The sequence below is a fragment of the Vombatus ursinus genome, unplaced genomic scaffold (assembly GCF_900497805.2).
Source record: "Vombatus ursinus unplaced genomic scaffold, bare-nosed wombat genome assembly UNPS02014818.1, whole genome shotgun sequence".
In the NCBI taxonomy this organism is placed as follows: Eukaryota; Metazoa; Chordata; class Mammalia; order Diprotodontia; family Vombatidae; genus Vombatus; species Vombatus ursinus.
In genome coordinates, this window is record NW_020954596.1 from 26,308,470 (window position 1) to 26,327,147 (window position 18,678).

At 41.1% G+C, this 18,678-nt stretch overlaps 1 pseudogene; it reads left to right on the forward strand.

The window, feature by feature from the left end:
* The first annotated feature begins 2,025 nt into the window (after positions 1 to 2,025).
* Positions 2,026 to 2,641, forward strand: LOC114023777 (annotated as a pseudogene).
* Positions 2,642 to 18,678: the final 16,037 nt, after the last annotated feature.

Genomic DNA, 18,678 nt, shown 5'->3' on the forward strand with positions numbered 1-18,678 from the left:
AGTCCTTCCTGACAAGATCTCCCTAACCTCCTGTCTCTGATTGGTACCTGATGGCAAATGCCCTAGCAAATCATAACTTTTTTGTCTCCACCAAGCAATTTAGCCGATTTTTTTTTATTTCTACTAAAACCAGACCCAAATACCCAGATGTCATAATGAAGCAGACAGTATAAAAATAATCATCATTAATACTGCACTAATGATGAAGGCTTTTTTGTCATATAAGTGAAGTAAATAGACAAATGGAAGCCATTAGGCAGTGTGAGCAATGCTACATTGTTTGAGAGAGACAGAAAAGACTGAGAGGCTCTAAATGGTTTGTGGATATTTTTCTCTCTCTTGCAATAAAAAAAAAAAAGTCTTGTTACTTGCTCCTATTGAAAAAAGTTAAATAATCTTTGTTTCTTAGAAATCTTTGTTGAGTTCAGGTGCTTATCCAGAGCAAAAAATGAGTGATCACCCAACCTACTGAACTATATGACAGAGGAAGTAACTGTACAAATTTGGGGTGGCAAATGAATTAAAGGCAGGTGATCCTGCTCAGAGATCCTAGGAGGGTCCAGTAGGAAAGTATGACAGATCCTAGATGGCTGGCCCAATTAACAGACTGTATCCCAGAAGCAGCCATTTTCTAGCACTCTAGGATTCCAATGGATCAAGAACCTGACTGATGAGGAGTATATCCCTTACAAAGGGGCAGATCACTGCCCATCCATGCCTTCATATCCTGTGCCACTCACATCCACATCCTCCCAAAAATTCAGTGCAAGAGATTCACCCGACAGCCTCATATTCTGCTGACATCCAGAGGATGAGGAACCACACAGGCTGTCCAATCAGAAGGCCAAAACTCATTGGAACGAGAAAGCAGTCCATGCATACCTGCAACAATGGAAACTGCCAGTATGAATTGATCAAGGCTAGCATTCTAACCTGTACTCTCATCATTAGAAGTATAGACATATTTGAATATGAAATATTTAAATCTATGAAAATTTTCTGACCTTGCTTTATCCTAAGGCAATAGCAAAACAAGTCAATGGGGAAAGAAAGATCCAGGTCTGGATCTGGACATGAATCCCAGCCTGGTAACTTGTTCAGCTGGGGAACAGACTCTCTGCATCTTAAATTTCCTCATCTGTAAAATGAGAAGGTTATACCAGGTGATCTCTTAGGTCCCTTCTAGGTCCAACTCACATGGTTTATGCTCCTGATCTCCCAGGAAATTTCAGCCCAACCATAAATTGTTATTTGTCTCACAAGATCAAATCACCCTTGGAACTCACACTTCATCAATACCCTCTGCCCCCAGTTGAAGGGCAGAGCCATACCTCCAAAATGTCCATTTAAGAAGGAGACTGAGGCCCGCACTGCTGAGAAGATGAACCTTCACCCTGCGACCCCCACCCCAAGTCCTTGGCTGTTTCCCACACAGCTGCACCTTCCTTCCCAGTCCCCCCTACACCCACAGCATTCAACTGCCGCCACCTTTGCCTGCCTCTTCCTTTCACCAGGGGTTCTGTGCATTGTCGCCCCTGCTGCCTTTGCCTTCAACAGTTCTAACTCCAGATTTTGGGGAACCCCCCCACCTTACTCCACTCTGCTTCTTCGCACCCCAGCTCTCCTTACATCCTTGTCAGGTCGCTTATTTTATACCCACTGTTTCTTCTCTGGGTTGTTTTGGGGGATCATTGCTGCAAGCCCGGCTTTGGGCTTTGCCCCACTTCACTCTCGGTTGCCTGCACCCCCTTTTGGTTGCCTTTAGTTCTGTGCCTAGCACCTTTTTTCTCCATCTCTGCTGTAGCCTCTAGTGCTCCCGCTCCCTCTGCAGGGCATCGCACCCAAGAATCCAAGGCAAAGCCTTGGGTCAGATGGGTTTGGCTCCCTGGGGGTGTTCCTTAAGCCATTGCTCATTGGCTTTCCCGAAGGTTCCCCCCCCGCCACCATCGGGTGCCCCCCACTAGCACCCCCCTTCTTGTCCCCCTTCTCCAGGCCTGCCTAGCCCCCAGCCCCAGAGCTTCAGAAATGGTCAATGAAAAGGAGAAGACTGGTGGAGAGGTGTTGGAGGAATGGAAAGAGTTCATGTGGAACCCGCAGACTCATGAGTTCATGGGCCATTCTGGGAACAGTTGGGCCTTCATCCTCCTCTTCTACCTCGTCTTCTATGGGTTTTTAAATGCTTTGTTCACCTTGAACATGTGGGTCATGCTGCAGACTATCTCAGACCACATACCAGGACCAGCTTGCAAAACCAGGCCTGATGATTCGTCCCAAGATGGACAACCTTGAGGTTTTTGGTCAACCTCAGTGACACCAAGAGCTGAAACCAGCATGTGCAGATACTCGATAAATTCCTGGAGCCCTACAATGACTCAATCCAGGCCTAGAAGAATGATGTCTGCCGCCAGGGGCGCTATTATGAGCAACCTGACAATGGGTCAACTATCCCAATGGCGCTTGTCAGTTCAACGGGACACAGCTGGGCTCAGGACTTAGCGACCCTATGGCTACAGCACTGGCCAGCCCTGCGTCTTTATCAAGATGAACCGGTCATCAACTTCTATGCAGGAGCCAGAGCATGAATGTTACCTGTTCAGGGAAGCAAAATGAGGATGCCAAAAATTCACTAAAGACAACGTGACAAGTTTGCTGGCCCAGTAGCCTTCAAACTCCAAATAATAAAAAAAGACCAGAGTCTACTCACTGCAGCCCTCCCTCTCCCTCTTTCCCCCAGGGCTTTATGGAATGTGCTTTCTGGATGCCTCCTTCCCTGCCCCTCCCCAACACCCCCCTTGCCCCAAAGGTATTTTTTTACAACAGAGCCATTATTCTATCCACACTCCTTCTCAACTCCCATCCCTGTTGGGTGGTAGCCATTTTGATTCCCTGGAAGAATACCTTCCCCCACTGTTGGTACTTAAGAGGTTTAGAGCAGGGAGGCCATCTTTGCTCCTTTACTGACAAGTTTGTTGGTGAAAATACTCTGATAATTATCCCTACTTCCCGCCTTTTTCTTATTTCTATGGACTCAACAAATGCTCCCTCTTAATTTTCATGGTTTCCCTGGTAGTGGTGAGAGTGTATCCAGTCAGCGAGGGCCACTCTTATGATTACAAAACCACCTCCCCTTTCTCTTTCACCAACCATCTTAGTGACTTGGGGATAAGACATTTGGGAACTTGTCTCTTGGGCCCCCCTTTCTCCCAGACTTAATAATCCTGCCCTCTTTCCCATCTGCTCTCCTCACCAAAAGCTCTTTAGGTGGCCATTTTTGAGTTGAGGGAAAAAAGTTGGACAAACCCAATCTTCATTTGTTTTCCACACTCCACATCTCACTGAAGCTTTAAATTGTCATTTCTAATGATCCAACCATTCTGGAGAGCAATTTGGAACTGTGCCCAAAGGGCTAAAAAAAATGTGCATACCCTTTGACCCAGCAATAGCACTTCTAGGGCTATATCCCAGAGAAATCATACAAATGGGAAAAGGACCCACATGTACAAAAATATTCATAGCAACTCTTTTTGTGGTGGCAAAGAATTGGAAATTGAGGAGATGCCCATCAGTTGGGGAATGGCTGAACAAGTTGTGGTATATGAATGTGATGGAATACTACTGTGCTATAAGAAATGATGAGCAAGTGGACTTCAGAAAAACCTGGAAAGACTTGTATGGACTGATGCTGAGTGAAATGAGCAGAACCAGGAGAACATTACACAGTAACAGCCACATTGTGTGATGACTAATATTGATAGACTTAACCCTTCTCAGCAATACAAGGATCTAAGACATCTCCAAAGGCCTCATGATGGAAAATGCTATCCACATCGAAACAAACAACTATGGAGTTTGAATGCAGATCAAAGCATACTATTTGCTATTTTTTTCTTCTGTTGTGTTTTGTTTCCTCTTTCTGGTGGTTCCTCCTATTGGTTCTAATTCTTACTTACAACATCACTAATGTGAAAATACATTTAATAGGAATGTATATGTATAGCCTACGTGAGATTGCATGCTGTCTGGGGGAGGGAGTGGGAGAAAAATGTAAAACTCAAAAGCTTATGGAATTGTTGATAATTCAAAATAAATTAATTTTTAAAAAAAGAAAGAAAAAGAAAAAAAATTGTCATTTCTAGGTCTCCTTGTGCTTCCAATTCCCTACCCCCTTCTCCACAAGGTAGATGTCTGAACTGAAAAATGGGGTGTCCTCTCTCCTCCCTTGGGCTCTAAAGGGAGGTATTTAAGAACAGGGATGTCATTTTGTTGACCAAAAACTCAAAAACTCTGTCTCTACCTCAGTCCTTCTGATACTTTCCATAACCTGGTGCCCACTGCTCCAAAAGACACTTGGACATACATTTGGTCAATTTTATCCTTGCATAATTTCCTTACAAGCATTTTCCCAACACCTATCCCCAGCTCCATTTTTCAGTGCTTTGAGTGGCTATCTTGAATTGGCTTTGTCCCCAGTGGCCACCTTGAAAACCACATCTGGCCATGGTACTATGCCACCTTCTTTCCCTGTGACCCTCTAATCTAGTTTCTCTTAGCAAATCATTGGCTAATTACTAGCACTCCCTTTCCATTTAACATCAACCTGAAAGTTTTAAGTTCCCCTCTGAATTTGAAAATGGCTTCCTCTCCAAACCCCCTCTGCCTTTTTAGCTCTGTAATTCACATAACATGTTTAAAGAGGCCCCTGCTCAGAAGTATTTTTTTTTAATCACAGAGGTGTTTTAATATTTACCTTTCTCTTCTATTCCCTATTAATGCTTCACTCTCCTCTTCCTTGAATCTGTCCCTTTTCTCTTGAAATCAGGCAAGGCCTGAGTTCAAATCTTGCTTTTGATACCTACTACCTGTGTGACCATGGGCAAATTTCTTAATCTTTTTGGGACCTCAGTTTCCTCATTTGTAAAATGGGGATAATACCTGTAGTAGCTATCTCACAGGGTTGTGAAGTTAAAATGACATAATATATGTAAAATATGCTTCAAAACAAAACTAGATATACAAATGTCAACTCTTACTATTCTGTTCTACCCACGTCTGTTCCCATTTCCCCTTACCTCGGACCCCCAGATGTCTGTCTCTAGTTATTTAATGCCTGTGTCAGATCTACTGTAAAAGATAAAAGTACAATACAATGATAGATCGTATACATATATATGTATATATGTGTGTGTGTGTATAATATATAGATATATAGAGAGAGATACATAGATATCACACACCCAATAAAAGGGCTCAGGACAGTCATCTTCCCATTTCCCACACAGTGGCACTGCTTTTGATCTTTGAATTCCCCACCCTGCCCCCAGAAATCTCACTAATGGAATTAGGTTTCCCTTCTCCTCCCTATCTATTTTCAACTTTCTTTTTGTGTATCACTTTCCCACTAGATTGTAAGCACTTTGAGGGCAAGGGCTGTCTTTCTTTTTCATATTTGTATCCCCAGCACTTGGCACAGTTCCTAAACCACAATAGGTGCTTAATAAATGTTTATTGACCAACTGATCTATTCTCATATTTTATAAATGTTATCTCCCAAACAACACAAAGTACTGTTATTTTTCAGGCTCCACCAGAAAACCCTTTGCCTAATGTTTCCAGGTTCATTATCATATCCCATATCACCTTTCAATTCTCCCTGGAGTTTCAGCCAATCGTTTCTGGGGACTCCATCCCCTCCCCTTTAGTTAAGCATTGACCTATACTAGGTCAAGAACTCTATTAGGTTCAAGGACTTGAATACTACAACTGTGCCAGAGTTCAAGGGAACAGCTGAGCTTCCTTTAATGAGAAGAAATTCCTGCTTTACTTAATCATAAATCAGGGAAATTGCTGCTTGCTCAGCCTTCCCTATGCCTTTTAGTGAAGCAGCTGGCCCCAATTTTTGTTGGAGGAGTGGGAGGGAGGAGAATGAAGCTTCTACCCATGTTGAGAAAGCTGCTTGATGACTGGTGAGTGAACATTATTACATCACACACCTCTTTGCCATTGTCATCAATCAAGGTGTATTTGAAAACTCAGCTCCAAAGTCTCACTCAGACAGCTTAATCATGATGTTTGAGAAATTACATTTCCTTCCAATCAAACATAGTATTCCATCAAGGCCCCCCAAGGATAAGGAGAACAATTAAAGTTTCTATCAAAATAATCAACTTAACATAAACAATAAAGAATGAAATGGATACTACTGTGTTTCCCAGAGGAAAGGGAAAACATTTTCAAGACAAAGTGAAGAAGACAGTTGGCTTGGCCCAAACTGTGTGTTTATGTGTCTCTCTATATAAACATATATGTGTGTTTATATAGCTATATATAAACATATAATATATAAATATGCCATAAATACATAGTTTATCTATAAATATGTGTATATATACATATACACACCCTTATGTGTATACTCATGTAACATATATAGATATAGATAGATATATATATTCCCATTTCTCCCTCTAAGTCAGCCTAATGTGCTGAGGGCCTTCTTCAATTTTTCTTTGTCTTCCAGGACACCAATGGACCACATCACTACTGGCACACGATCAACCTTCTCTTTTGTTCACACATTGATTTGATGCCTTCCTTTATACTCTACATCCTTCCCAGTTCTTTATCTGTAATGTTGCAGCCTATTGGTGCCTATTGGGCACCTCAGGGAGATCAAGGAGAGAGAATAGCAGACTACATTGCCTTTGGGGAATTACAAAGTTCTCTTAGCAGTCTCAAGCTTCTCACTGAAACAAAGGCCAATCTTTTTAATACTAACATTCTTCCTATGTAATTGTATGCCTTCAAGTTATGGAATATTATAGTCTACAGACATGTAATACTACAATCCAGAGTCACAGAACACTACCGTCTGGAGACAAAAAAATATGATAGGTTTCTTAACCTGAGATCCATGAACTTGTTTATATTTATGTATGTGTATAGAAAACCATTTTAAATAAAACCATTAAAACCCCATTTAAATATAATTGATTTCTTTTATAGTATTTATTTTATGTATTTAAAAACATTATTCTGAGGAGTCCATAGGTGTCACCAGATTGCTGAAGGAGTCCATGACCCACAAAAAAAAGGGTAAGAACCACTGGTTTAGTGTCATGGAATACTATGGTCTTGAAACACTGAATACTAAAATCTTGAGAAGGAAAGGAGGAAAAAAAGTATAAGTGCTAACTCTGTGCCAGGCATTGTGCTAAGCAGTTTACAAATATTATCTCATTTGATCCTCACAACAAGCCTGGGAGGTAGGTAAAGTCACAGAATGCTATAGTCATTAATACTATAATCTAGAGTCACAGAATACTTGGAATACATTACATGTCTACAGACGTGTATACTATAATCTAGAGACATTGAATACACATGCTATAGTCATGGAACACTACAGTTGGCACACATGAGATGCTACCTATAGAGGCATGAAATAACTATAGCCTGGAGACATGGAATGCTAAAATCTGGCAACATCGAATACAACTCAAGTTTAAGGAGTTGAAATTTAGGATCACACAAAGAGCCACACAATAGATTCAAAGAACACTTAAGCTGGTAGGATTAGTAAAAGTCATTGCCAAACCCCCTCATTTCGTAGATGAAGAAAGAGATATGAAATAAATGGTTCAAAATCACTTTCCTACATTAGCAACCCCATTTTCTAGACATAGGTAAAATGAGGAGATGGAATAGATGATCTCCAAGTTCCTTTCGAGCTCTAACATTCCGTAACCTTCTCAATAAAATTGTTTTGACCACACCTCAAGAGCAAGTCAAGATCAGTAACATCCTACATCCTGCCTACTTACCTTGTACAGGAGCTTTCTGTCACTCATTCTAATTCTTCCAGAAGTGTGGTGTTCCACGATTTGTAACCACAGAGGAACACCAGGAGAATATTTGCATTAAAGAGATAGGTTTCTGTGTCTGCAGTTAGCTTGGAACATCTCCTACTCTTCAGTTCTGGACCTTCCGCAGCACCTGTTCCATATATATATAATTTGATGGACTAATTGAACCCATCCAGCTACAAATTGCAGCCTAGGCACCTTTTACTTTTCTATTGTGAATAGCTAGACCAGGAGTGGGGAACCTGCAGCCTCGAGGCCACATGTGGCTCACTAGGTCCTCAAGTGTGGCTCAAGGGCCGCAGGTTCCCCACCCCCACTTATCACTTTTACATGGCGGGGGATTTCATTGAGGCAGCTTTGTACTGTTCTCAGGTTCAGTCGGAACAGAGAACTTTGCCAATGGTTTTCTTCAGTTCATTCATCTTCCTGGATGCTTGGAAATACTTTAGGTGACCACGGCTCCTACGCAACCTTGTTTCCAACAACTCACTGCTCCCCAGCCAGGCTCTGCTCACTCCCATTTTTTGGCCATTGCTCATAATATTTCCCTATTATAATCCCCCTAGTTCCACTAACTTGCTTCTGTTAGTGCTCTTCCTACTTCTCTCCAAGGATCTAAAACTTACCCATGTTTCAAAACTCAGCTCAAATTCCACCTGCCCCAACATGCCTTCCCTAGAGCTTCCAACTTATTCTGATCTCCCCCCATACTTCACAGCCTATGGTTTACTCAGGCACCTAATAGTGTACTAGCTTTTTTCTTCACTTAGTACTGCGGTTTCATTAATATAGGGAATTCACCGTGAGGAAGGTGTCCCTACCAATGCTGATCAACACCTGCTCTGCACTCTATTTTAGTCTTGGGGTGGGGAGAGGGGAGGAGCCTGAGAATGAGGTAATCTCACAGAGCATACTTATCACAGGTGAGACTTTTTTAATGCTGGTCTTCAAAGCCTGCACCGCCATGCTGCCTCTCTGTCTTATTTTGTTCTCTAAATGCTTTGGGTGCATATTTTCTCTTCCCAATTAAATTAGAAATTCCTTAAGGGCAGGGGCACTTCCTAGCTGTGTGACCTTTAGTAAATCACTTAACCACTGTTTGCCTCAGTTTTCCCATCTGTAAAATGCAGATAATAACAACAACAACAACAACTCCCAGGGCTAATGAGATAATAATTGTAAAATGCTTAGCACAGTGCCTGGCACATAGTAAGCACTATATAAATGTTAGCTATTATTATTCCAAGCACCTAGCACAGGGTTACATACATAAAAACCCCTCAAATAATAGGTGCTGAATGAAATAAGTTAATGTATATTAAGGGTTTCCCAAAGATTTTTCTACTTATTTACATGTCAAATGATCCATGATTTCAAAGTAGAGGGTTATCTCCAAAGCTGGCCTCCTCTTGTTTAGATGTTTTTCATCCAGCTGCCTGGGGCAACTAAGTCATGCAGTGGACAGTGTGTTAGGCCTGCATCAGGAAGATCTAGATCCACATTCTGCCTCAGATACACGCTAGCTCATGCACCTTCCTGGCAGTTCGCTTAACCTCTCCTAGGTTCAGCTGCCCCATCCGTGAAACGGAATCAAAACAGCACCTATTTGGCTGGGTTGTTGTGAGGATCAGATGAGATAATACCCAGAGCACTTTGCAAACTTTAAAGTAAATCCTTCAAATCCCAACTAAAATCCCATCTCCTACAGGAAGCTTTTCCCAACCCCTCTTAATTCTAGTGGCTTCTGTCTTGTTATTATTCCCAATTTATCCTGTATGTAGCTTGTTTACACATACTTGTTTGCCTAATGTCTCCCCAGGCAGAGTATGAGGATTTATTGTTGTTGTTTCATTGTTTTCAGTTGTGTCCGACTCTTTATGTCCCTATTTGGGGTATTCTTGGCAAATATACTGGAATGGTTTGCCATTTCCTTCTCCAGCTCATTTCGCAGATGAGAAAACTGAGGCAAACAGGATTAAATGACTTGCCCAGGATCACACAGCTAGTAGGGGTCTGAGGCCAGATTTGAACTCGGGGAGATGAGTCTTCCTGACTCTAGTCCCAGCACTCCACCCATTATGCCACCTAGCTGCCCTTCCTTGAGGGTAGGGACTGTCATTTGCCTCTTTTTGTATCCCCAGTGCTTAGCACAGTGCCTGTTGCTTAATAAATGCTTATTGACTGACTGGCTGAAAACACTGTAAATGGTAGCTATGAATATTATTCCTAATCATGAGTCACCATGCCAAAAAATTATCCAAATAGGCAATTTTTGGGTGACAAGCCTCTCTGAAACCAGCCAGGCCAATCTTTGGACAACAGACACAAAGGCCATCACCAGGCCCATACGTGAAACCTTTTCTGCTTGGTAGGATTTACCTAGAAGTTGTGCTCTGCAACTATAGCCTTTGAGAATCTAGGCTCATCTCCATTTTACAATGTGGACTTTAGCAAAAGTTTTATAATTATAATTATTAACTTGTTGGTGGTATTATTGGTAATAATAAACCCATTACCAATGAATAATTGCATAGGAGAAGTAACATAAAGGATGTCATCAGAGAGATGTTTAACCATAAAAAGAGATGGGCTGTTGATATAACTGACAGACAGTCCTTGGTATTTATATAATGTCAAAGGACTTAGGGGAAGGATGTTAGAGGAATACACCCTGTTCCCCTCACTGCTTACCCCACCTCCTTGGGGCATTTATAATGGAATGCAAATAAGAATTACACACAAGATGAGCTAGCATGGATGGGTTGAAATCTGCATCACTGGAGGGAGTACCCTCTTCAAGTATGATTATCAATAATGTGCTGTCTCTGGGGCAAGAAGATAAAAATACATCTTTTAGTGACAACACCCTCACTTTTGAGTATTTCAAAGCCATTACAGTCATTAGCATTTTGCTATTCCTCCCTTTCATATATTTGATCCTCATTTCAAAATTTCTAGACTCAAGACTCAAAGTGAAGGAGAAAGATAAACATTCTTTTAGAACCAACAAATCCGAGGTCATCAAAAAACCTCTTCCAAGCAAAGCATGGTAGCTATGCTATTTCCCTTACAGTAATCAGGCAGTGTTGGTGATGCCACTGGCTTTTATCGATTCTCTAAAAAAATCACCAGTGGGAATAGATAAAATTGCTTAGCAGTAGCTTCATGCCTATCTTCCAGTTTTTTATCTTTGTCAGAAAAGGTTGTGACCCATACCCTCCGATGTGGATTTCACCCTGCTTGTTGAGGCCTTTGCAATCTGAGCCTTTATTCACTGCAACAATTTTGTCTTTTTAAAAACTCTGTTTTTTCTTTTACTTCATATCCTATGAATTTTGTGGCAATACAACTTCTAAAAAATATATCCAAAGCCTTGTATTACTACTTTGTCCTACTCACTCTTTCGAATGGTCATCAATCCGCTACTGCTTTAGACCGCCAAGTTTAGGAAGCTTGTAAACAGGAACGGATGTACAGCTTGTTCCTAGGATTCTCACCTAAAGTCATAATTTGAAAATCAAAATGCAGAAAAATGTGGTATGAATTACAAACATTGTGAAGACTCAAGGAAAAATGGATGCAACATATTTTTTTTCTGGAGCTAAAATGGCATGCTCATTTACATCTTCAGCACATTAATTCCTTTCCTTTCCACCTTAGCTAGAGAAAATGAACAGAAACACTGATTCACAAATAATAGCCAGCCTGAAGTAACAATGTGCTCTGATTCTCTCCTCTGATAAAAGTTAATTTGACAGCAACACCAAGTTGTTTTCAAATAACAAAAGCAACACTGAATTAGAATTCCACCTAACTCAGTTACTTTCCCTTGACAGTAGCTCAGTAGATGGTAGAATCTCTTAATGGAGTCAAGTGTGGTGTTTGAGTGATGGTCTATCATGGGGGGGAAATTACAAACTAGTAGTGGTACTGTATTAAATGCACCACGCACGGTTAATTTCAGCATTTCAAGCTGTCTGAAAGGTCATCTGGGTTTAATCTTCTCCAAATTAAAGTCACAGGCCAGTTTGTATTTGTCCAAATAATGATTAGAATTGCAAAAATTACACCCAAACAAATTGCTTAATCTCCCTGTGCCTCAGTGTCTTCAACAATACACTACCTCCTTGAAATCCTTGTCATGAGGATAAAATTATCTTCAACTGAACTCTGCAAACATTAATTTACTCCCACGTTCAAAAACCCATTTGGATTCCCTGTTGACTCTAGGATAAAATACACACATGTTGTGGGGCATTTAAGGCCACCACAATCTGGCTCCAACCTACTTTTCCAACCTCATACTACTTCTTTTCACGTAACCTACAATTTAGCCAAAATGAAGTATTAACTATTCCCTGAACTCATCCCCTCTCTCATCAACATGCATTTGCCCAAGACTGCCATACCTAGAATTCATTCCCTCCTCATTTCATTTATTCCAGTAGAGAACAGGAATGGTCTAAATCCTTATGAGCACAGACAGTCTAATTTTTGCATTTATGTCCCTATTGCCTGGCACAGTGTTCGGCACATAGTAGACATTTAATAAATGCTTCTTGATTCATTGAGCTCCACCTCTCAGATTCCTCACCTTCTTTCAAGGCTCAGTTCAGGTGCCACCTCCTCCATGAATCCTTTCCTGATCCCTGACAACTCTAGTCATTTATGTTTCCTCCCTCCTCAAATTATTTTGAATTTACTTATTTGTATACATGTTGTATTCCACCAGCATCTTGAGGGTGAAGACTATTTGGTTTTGTCTTGTATGCTTGAATTTAAATTTGTTGAGTACTCACCACGCTGGGGTCTGGGACAGATATGGAAATGTACCTAAGGACCCTACCCTCATGGAGTTTACAGTCTGTTCTGAGGATAAGGCATAAATATAGATAAGTAATACATAATATTAACTAATAAATGTATCAGATGGATGCGAAATGCAGTCCTATGTAACTTCCCAAAGGAAAAGCCATTGCCAGCCAATCAGGACAGGGCAGAGTTCATGAAAAAGTTATTCAAGCTGAACTTTAAAGGATGAGTTCCACAGGTGCAGAAGGGAAAGAAGATCATTCTTGGTATAGGCAACAGCATAAACAAAGGTCTAGAGGTATCCATTAGGAGGGAAAGAGCTCTCCATTTTGTAGAGTGTATGAAAGATAATATGAGGTGAAGTTGAAAATGAAAGGTCGGGGGAACCAGATTGTATGCCATATGGAATGTCAGATAAAAGAGTTTAAACTTTTTACTCAGTAGGCAATAGGGAGCCACTGAAGGTTTTTGAGAGGAGGACACAACCAGATCTATGCCTAAGAAAGGTTATTTTGGCAGAGCTACCAAGGATGGATTTGGGAGTTGGGGGACAGAAGGGGTAAAATGAAGGCAGAAAGACTCATTGGGCAGCTACTGTAATAATCCAGGCAGATAATCATGAGGGCCTTGACTGGGACTGTAGCAGTGGAAAATGAGATATATGGGAGAGATGAGAGAAATACAGCAATAGTAAAACAGATGGGATCTGAAAATTGATTGGATAAGATGAAAAAGAGAAAGAGGAGTCAATAAAGTTTTGAAATGGGCTCCCTAGGGCCAGGAAGCAATGTCCAGCCACTGAGCCATAATGGCCACACTCTATCCTCAATAGCATCAAGCTCTAGCCAATGCAGAAACAGGAGAGTGTAGCAGAAAGGATCTGAGAGTCAGGAGCCCCGGGCTCCAGTCCCAGATCTGCCACTGACTAGCTGGGTGGCCTTAAGCAGGTCACTCTGCTCTCAGGGTCTCCATGTTCTCACCTGTGATATGAAGGGGTCTCACCAAATGACCCCTTCCTGCTCTAAAATCTTAAGATTAGCTAGCGTGCCACAGTCACTAGCATCTGGGGTCAAGTCAGCTGAGGCCCCAAGGACTACCTGGTATGCCTGCGTACCATTTCATTAAGCCACACTTTCACTGGCCCATCTACACATGAAAGGAGGGAAGCAGAAAACATCTCTGTGTTACCTATTAGCTTTGTTTGTGAAATCTTCCATGTACATTATCTTATTTCATTCAACAGCTATTAACTGATGGGCTTTTATGTACATAGCCCTGTGCTGGGTGCTTGGAATCATAATCATAATGATGATAGCTAACGTTTATATAGCACTTACTGTGTGCCAGGCACTAGGCTAAGCACTTTACAATTATTATCTCATGTCTCTGTCCATGAGCGGTGGTCTCACTTTCTCCACCTACAGGGCAGAATCAAACTGCAACCACAGCGACTGACATCAGAGGAAGATAAACCTGTCAATCCCTCAACAAGTATTTATTGAGCAATTCTACAGGTTCCTGCAAAGCCTCTTAAGATTCTGGGATGAAATACGCAAAGGTAGAGAGTAATTCATGTCAAGATGATGAGGACTGCTTATTCTCCCCTCACCTGTATAACAGTAACAAAAGTGATATCAAAGAACACAGGAGGAGTCTGAAGACCTGGGTTCTAGTTTCAGTTCCACCATTTACTAATGACGTTGGGGAAGTCACTTGTCATCTTTGAAATTTAAGGTAGGAATGGAGGAGTGGAGGAGGGAAAGAAAGAAGGATAGTAAAAAGGAAGGAGGGGAGGAAGGAAGGAAAGAAGAGAGGAAGGAAGGGAGGAAAGGAGGAAGGAAGGGAGGAAAGAAGGAAAAAAGGGAGGAAGAAAGGAAGGAAGGAAGGATAAAAAGGAGAAAGATAATATCTACCTTTCCTAAGTCATATGAAGGAATCAAAGTATAACTTAGTCTTGCTGTCCTGGTAAAACCACATCAAAATTCACTTTCGAGTGCCACATTTCAAGAGAAGCATGAAAAATCATAATGTATTAGAGAGTTGTAGATGGTACAGTGGATAGAGTGCTGAATTTGGAGTCAGGAAGACCTGGGTTCAAATCTGACCTCAGACACAGGTGTGTTACTCTGGGCAAGTCACTAACTCTCGGTCTGACTCAGCTTCTCATCTGTAAAATAGGGATAATCAGAGTTATTGAGAAGATAAAATGAGATAATATTTTTAAAGCATGACACAGATATATATGCTAGCTATTATGCTTCCTATTTCTGGGTATCATATTTTAAGAGGAATATTGAAAAACTAGAATGCATTAGAAGGTGTTAGATGATACAGTGGATACAGTGTAGGACTTGGAGTCCAGAAGATATGAGTCCAAATCTGTATTCAGACACACTTGCCAGCTTTGTGGTCCTAGGAAAGTTACTTACCCTCTGTTTGCTTTAGTTTCTTCATCTATAAAAAACCATGGGTTATTGTGAAAATAAAATAAGGTAATATTTTTAAAGTACTTTGTAAATCTTAAAGCACCATATGAATTCTAGCCATTGTGTATTTAAAAAAGGTAAACAAGATGGAAAGCATACTCAAAGCTATGTAAACATAAAGAACTATTAATAGAACTGGTGCTGGTTGTCTTGAACAGAAGACTTGGATAGGAAATTTCTGAAGGGTCCATAGACTTAGAAAGACCTTACATGTCACTTAGTCCAAACACTTCATTTTATAGAAGAGCAAAGAGAAAGTCAGAGAGGGTAAGGGATTTTTCCAAGGTCACAAAGGGGACAACACCAGGATTTGAATCCAGGTTCTCTTACTTTAAATCCAGCAGTCAAAGCCTCTCTTTGGAAAGGATAACACCTACTTGTTCTTAATAAAAAAGAGTTAGACTTTTTTTCTGTATAGTTCCAGAGAGGAAAATTTCAATTCATTGGTAGAAGCTACAGAAAAGAAGATTTAGTCTCAACATAAAGAGGAAAATTCTAAAAATTAGAGCTAGCTGCAAATGAAATGGACTGCTTTACATAGTAGTGAGTTTCTCATTGCTGCATGTACTCAATCAGAAGCCTGAATTCACATCGGAGATGTTGTAAAAAGAATTCACACTTCAGTTTAGGGCTGGATGAAAAACTCTGATATCCCTTTCAACTCTGGGACTTTATGATCCCATGATCAAATGGAAGAATTCAATTTCCAAAGTTCAAATGAGATAAGGTATGTGAAAGTGGCCTATAAACTAAGAGATATTAAGATGTAGGGATTGTTATCATTGTGTGGTGTGAGCTAGGTGATCTAAGCAGACAAACTAGGAATGCATATGTGAGTGTGTGATTACATATATTAGCATACACATCAGATACAGCATGGTGTAAAGAAAAGGGTTCCAATGTGCACTGGAAGCAGGAATTTCCTCTCCAGGATTTCATATCAATGAAATCACAGGTCCAATCCCTATTCTCAACCCCATCAGTGGATTCATCTACTAAAGCTTAGGGACAGGATTGATGGCACATGGCGAAGGAAAAATTTGGGGTCAGGGGCTGGGACCAGCTTGGAAGGAAAAGAGCAGTAAGAGGTGGGTGACAAATTAAGCAACAACCAATGCCCATGCTGGGGGGTGAGGTATTGATCTTCTCTGGGTAAATGGAGAGAGTTCTCACCAGAAAGAGGCATCAAAAGGAGTAATTCAGCCTGTTTTCCAGCCTTGGCTTCCTCATATGTTGCCCCTTCCTGCCCTCTAGTGGCAGTCTCCCTACATTACTTAGACATTTTAAAGAACAGCTACGATTTGAGGGACAGTTTCTTTCAGAAGAAGCAGATAAAGGAAAGAGGGGGAAGCAAAATCTAGGCTGAAGCTCTGAACAGCACCCCTACTTGTTTTCTTCCTTGGACCCTGTGCTTTTCTAGGTGTCCCAGTCTGGACCCTGCCCCAAATTAGGGGAGTAACACTCTACTAAAGAAATCACCCATTGGCACAAATGCAGTCCCTGAAGCATTTTCCACTCCAGTTTCCCTCTGGCAGCTTGAGGCACAGGACTTGCATTCAAATCCTGATTCTGTGTGACTTTAGGGTAAGTCATATACCTTCGGAGCCTCAGTTTCTTTGTAAAATAAAGACACTGGGCTAGATGACTCTAAGCCCCCTCTCCAGGCATAAATCATGATCTTATGAACTTCTGGGGGTCTGGGGGCATATATGATAATGGATCATCATGTGCTGGCCTTGAAGGCAGAAAGACCTGAGTTCATATTCAGCCTCTGACACTTAATAGCTGTATGACCCTGAGCTAACTTCCAGGTGTGTCCAGAAATTCCCTAGGACTCATCTACTAAGTCACAGGAGGCCAATAATCTGCTTTGGTAGATAGAAGTAGGCCTCACAACGAAGAAATCACAAATACTTTGTATGTTCTCCACTCCTTAGAGTGTGTGTGTGTGTGTATTTGATGTAGTCATCTCCTCTGATCTCACCTCCCACTTGTACTATATCCATCTTCTGTGTTGTCTCTCTCGTTCAAAATGTTTTTAGCTCCTTAAGGGGAGGGGCTGTTTTTACCTTCATAGCCCAAGTACTTAGCACCATATAATAAACCCTACACAATTGCAATGTATGTATCTTTCTCATTCCTAGTTATGTCCAGGATGCTTATCCCATTCAAATATTAGCTCCTTAAGGGCAGAGACTGTTTTTACCTTAGTAGACCAAGTACTTAGCACAGTGCCTGCCATAAAATGAGCTCTTAATAAATGTTTTTTGATTGATCAATTGGCTGATTAATTGTAGCATGAAAGGCAGACTCTAAGATGATGTGTTTGAAACTGCTGAACTTGTCACACTTTCTCCATTTGTAATAAAACATTTTAATACAGAAATGCTTTTCAGATTTTAATTAAAAAAACTTATTTGTATTACAAAAATCACCTCACTGTAATGGGGATGGTATAGTAGGAAGAGCATTAGCCTGGGATTCAGAAGCCTTGAATGGATAGTGAGTGGCTGGAGTAGAAGATGTGTGACTGAATCCTGCCTTTGACACTTAATAGTAGTGTTGGCCAGGGGCAAATGAACCCTCTGAGCCTTGGTCTCCTTACCTGTAATATGGGAATAATAATTCCTGTACTTTGCACCTCACACCACTGATCTGAAGTTCAGATGAGCCAATAGAGGTGTTCTAAAAGTCTCAGGGCAGCTTTAAGCTTTTAAAGCTTTTAACTGCCCTGAGATTTTCGGGATACCCTGTCTATGTAACACTCTTCTGCAAACTTTAATAGGCTGGGTTTAACTTGCTGTATGACCTTGAAACATGTCACTTAAACTTCCCTGGATCTCAACTTCCTACCTTTTAAGATGAACAGCAAGACTCAGAGATTCCTAAGGCCCCTTCCAGCTATAAAATTCTGATTCTCTAATAACAGAACCAATGGGCCCAGTTTGCCATAGGCAAATCCACTTGGTTTCGTACGACACCCTATACTGCACCATCCTCCATCCTATCAATCTGAGCACACCTCGTACCAGGACCCCCAACCCTCTTCACCACAGCTTCTCATTCTGTGAAATAAGGATAAGCATCTATTAAGCACCTGGGAATACAATGACAAAATGCAATTTCTTGTCTATATCTTTCTGTAAACGGATAGAAGTTTCTTTAAGCATTTCTTGATACTCGCAGCACTCAAGACGTTTACTTGTTATGCCTTCCTCTCGAATTCTTTATTTTCATACCTGGCATCAACAAACCCTCTACTAGAATGGAGACTGGACATGTGATTTCACCACACAGAGGACTCCCAGGTGTGGAGACTCCCTCCTTCAATGTAGGTCAGCACTTCCTTTGCAACTTATAGTCTTAGAGAATTGTCTAAAGCAGTGGTGCCAAACTCAAATAGAGAAGGGGCTGGGGGCACCAGTTCATACTTAAGGATCCCTGTGGGCAGCATATTAATTTTAAAATGTAATGTTATCTATGTTTTATTATATTTTTATTTATTTTGTAAATATTTC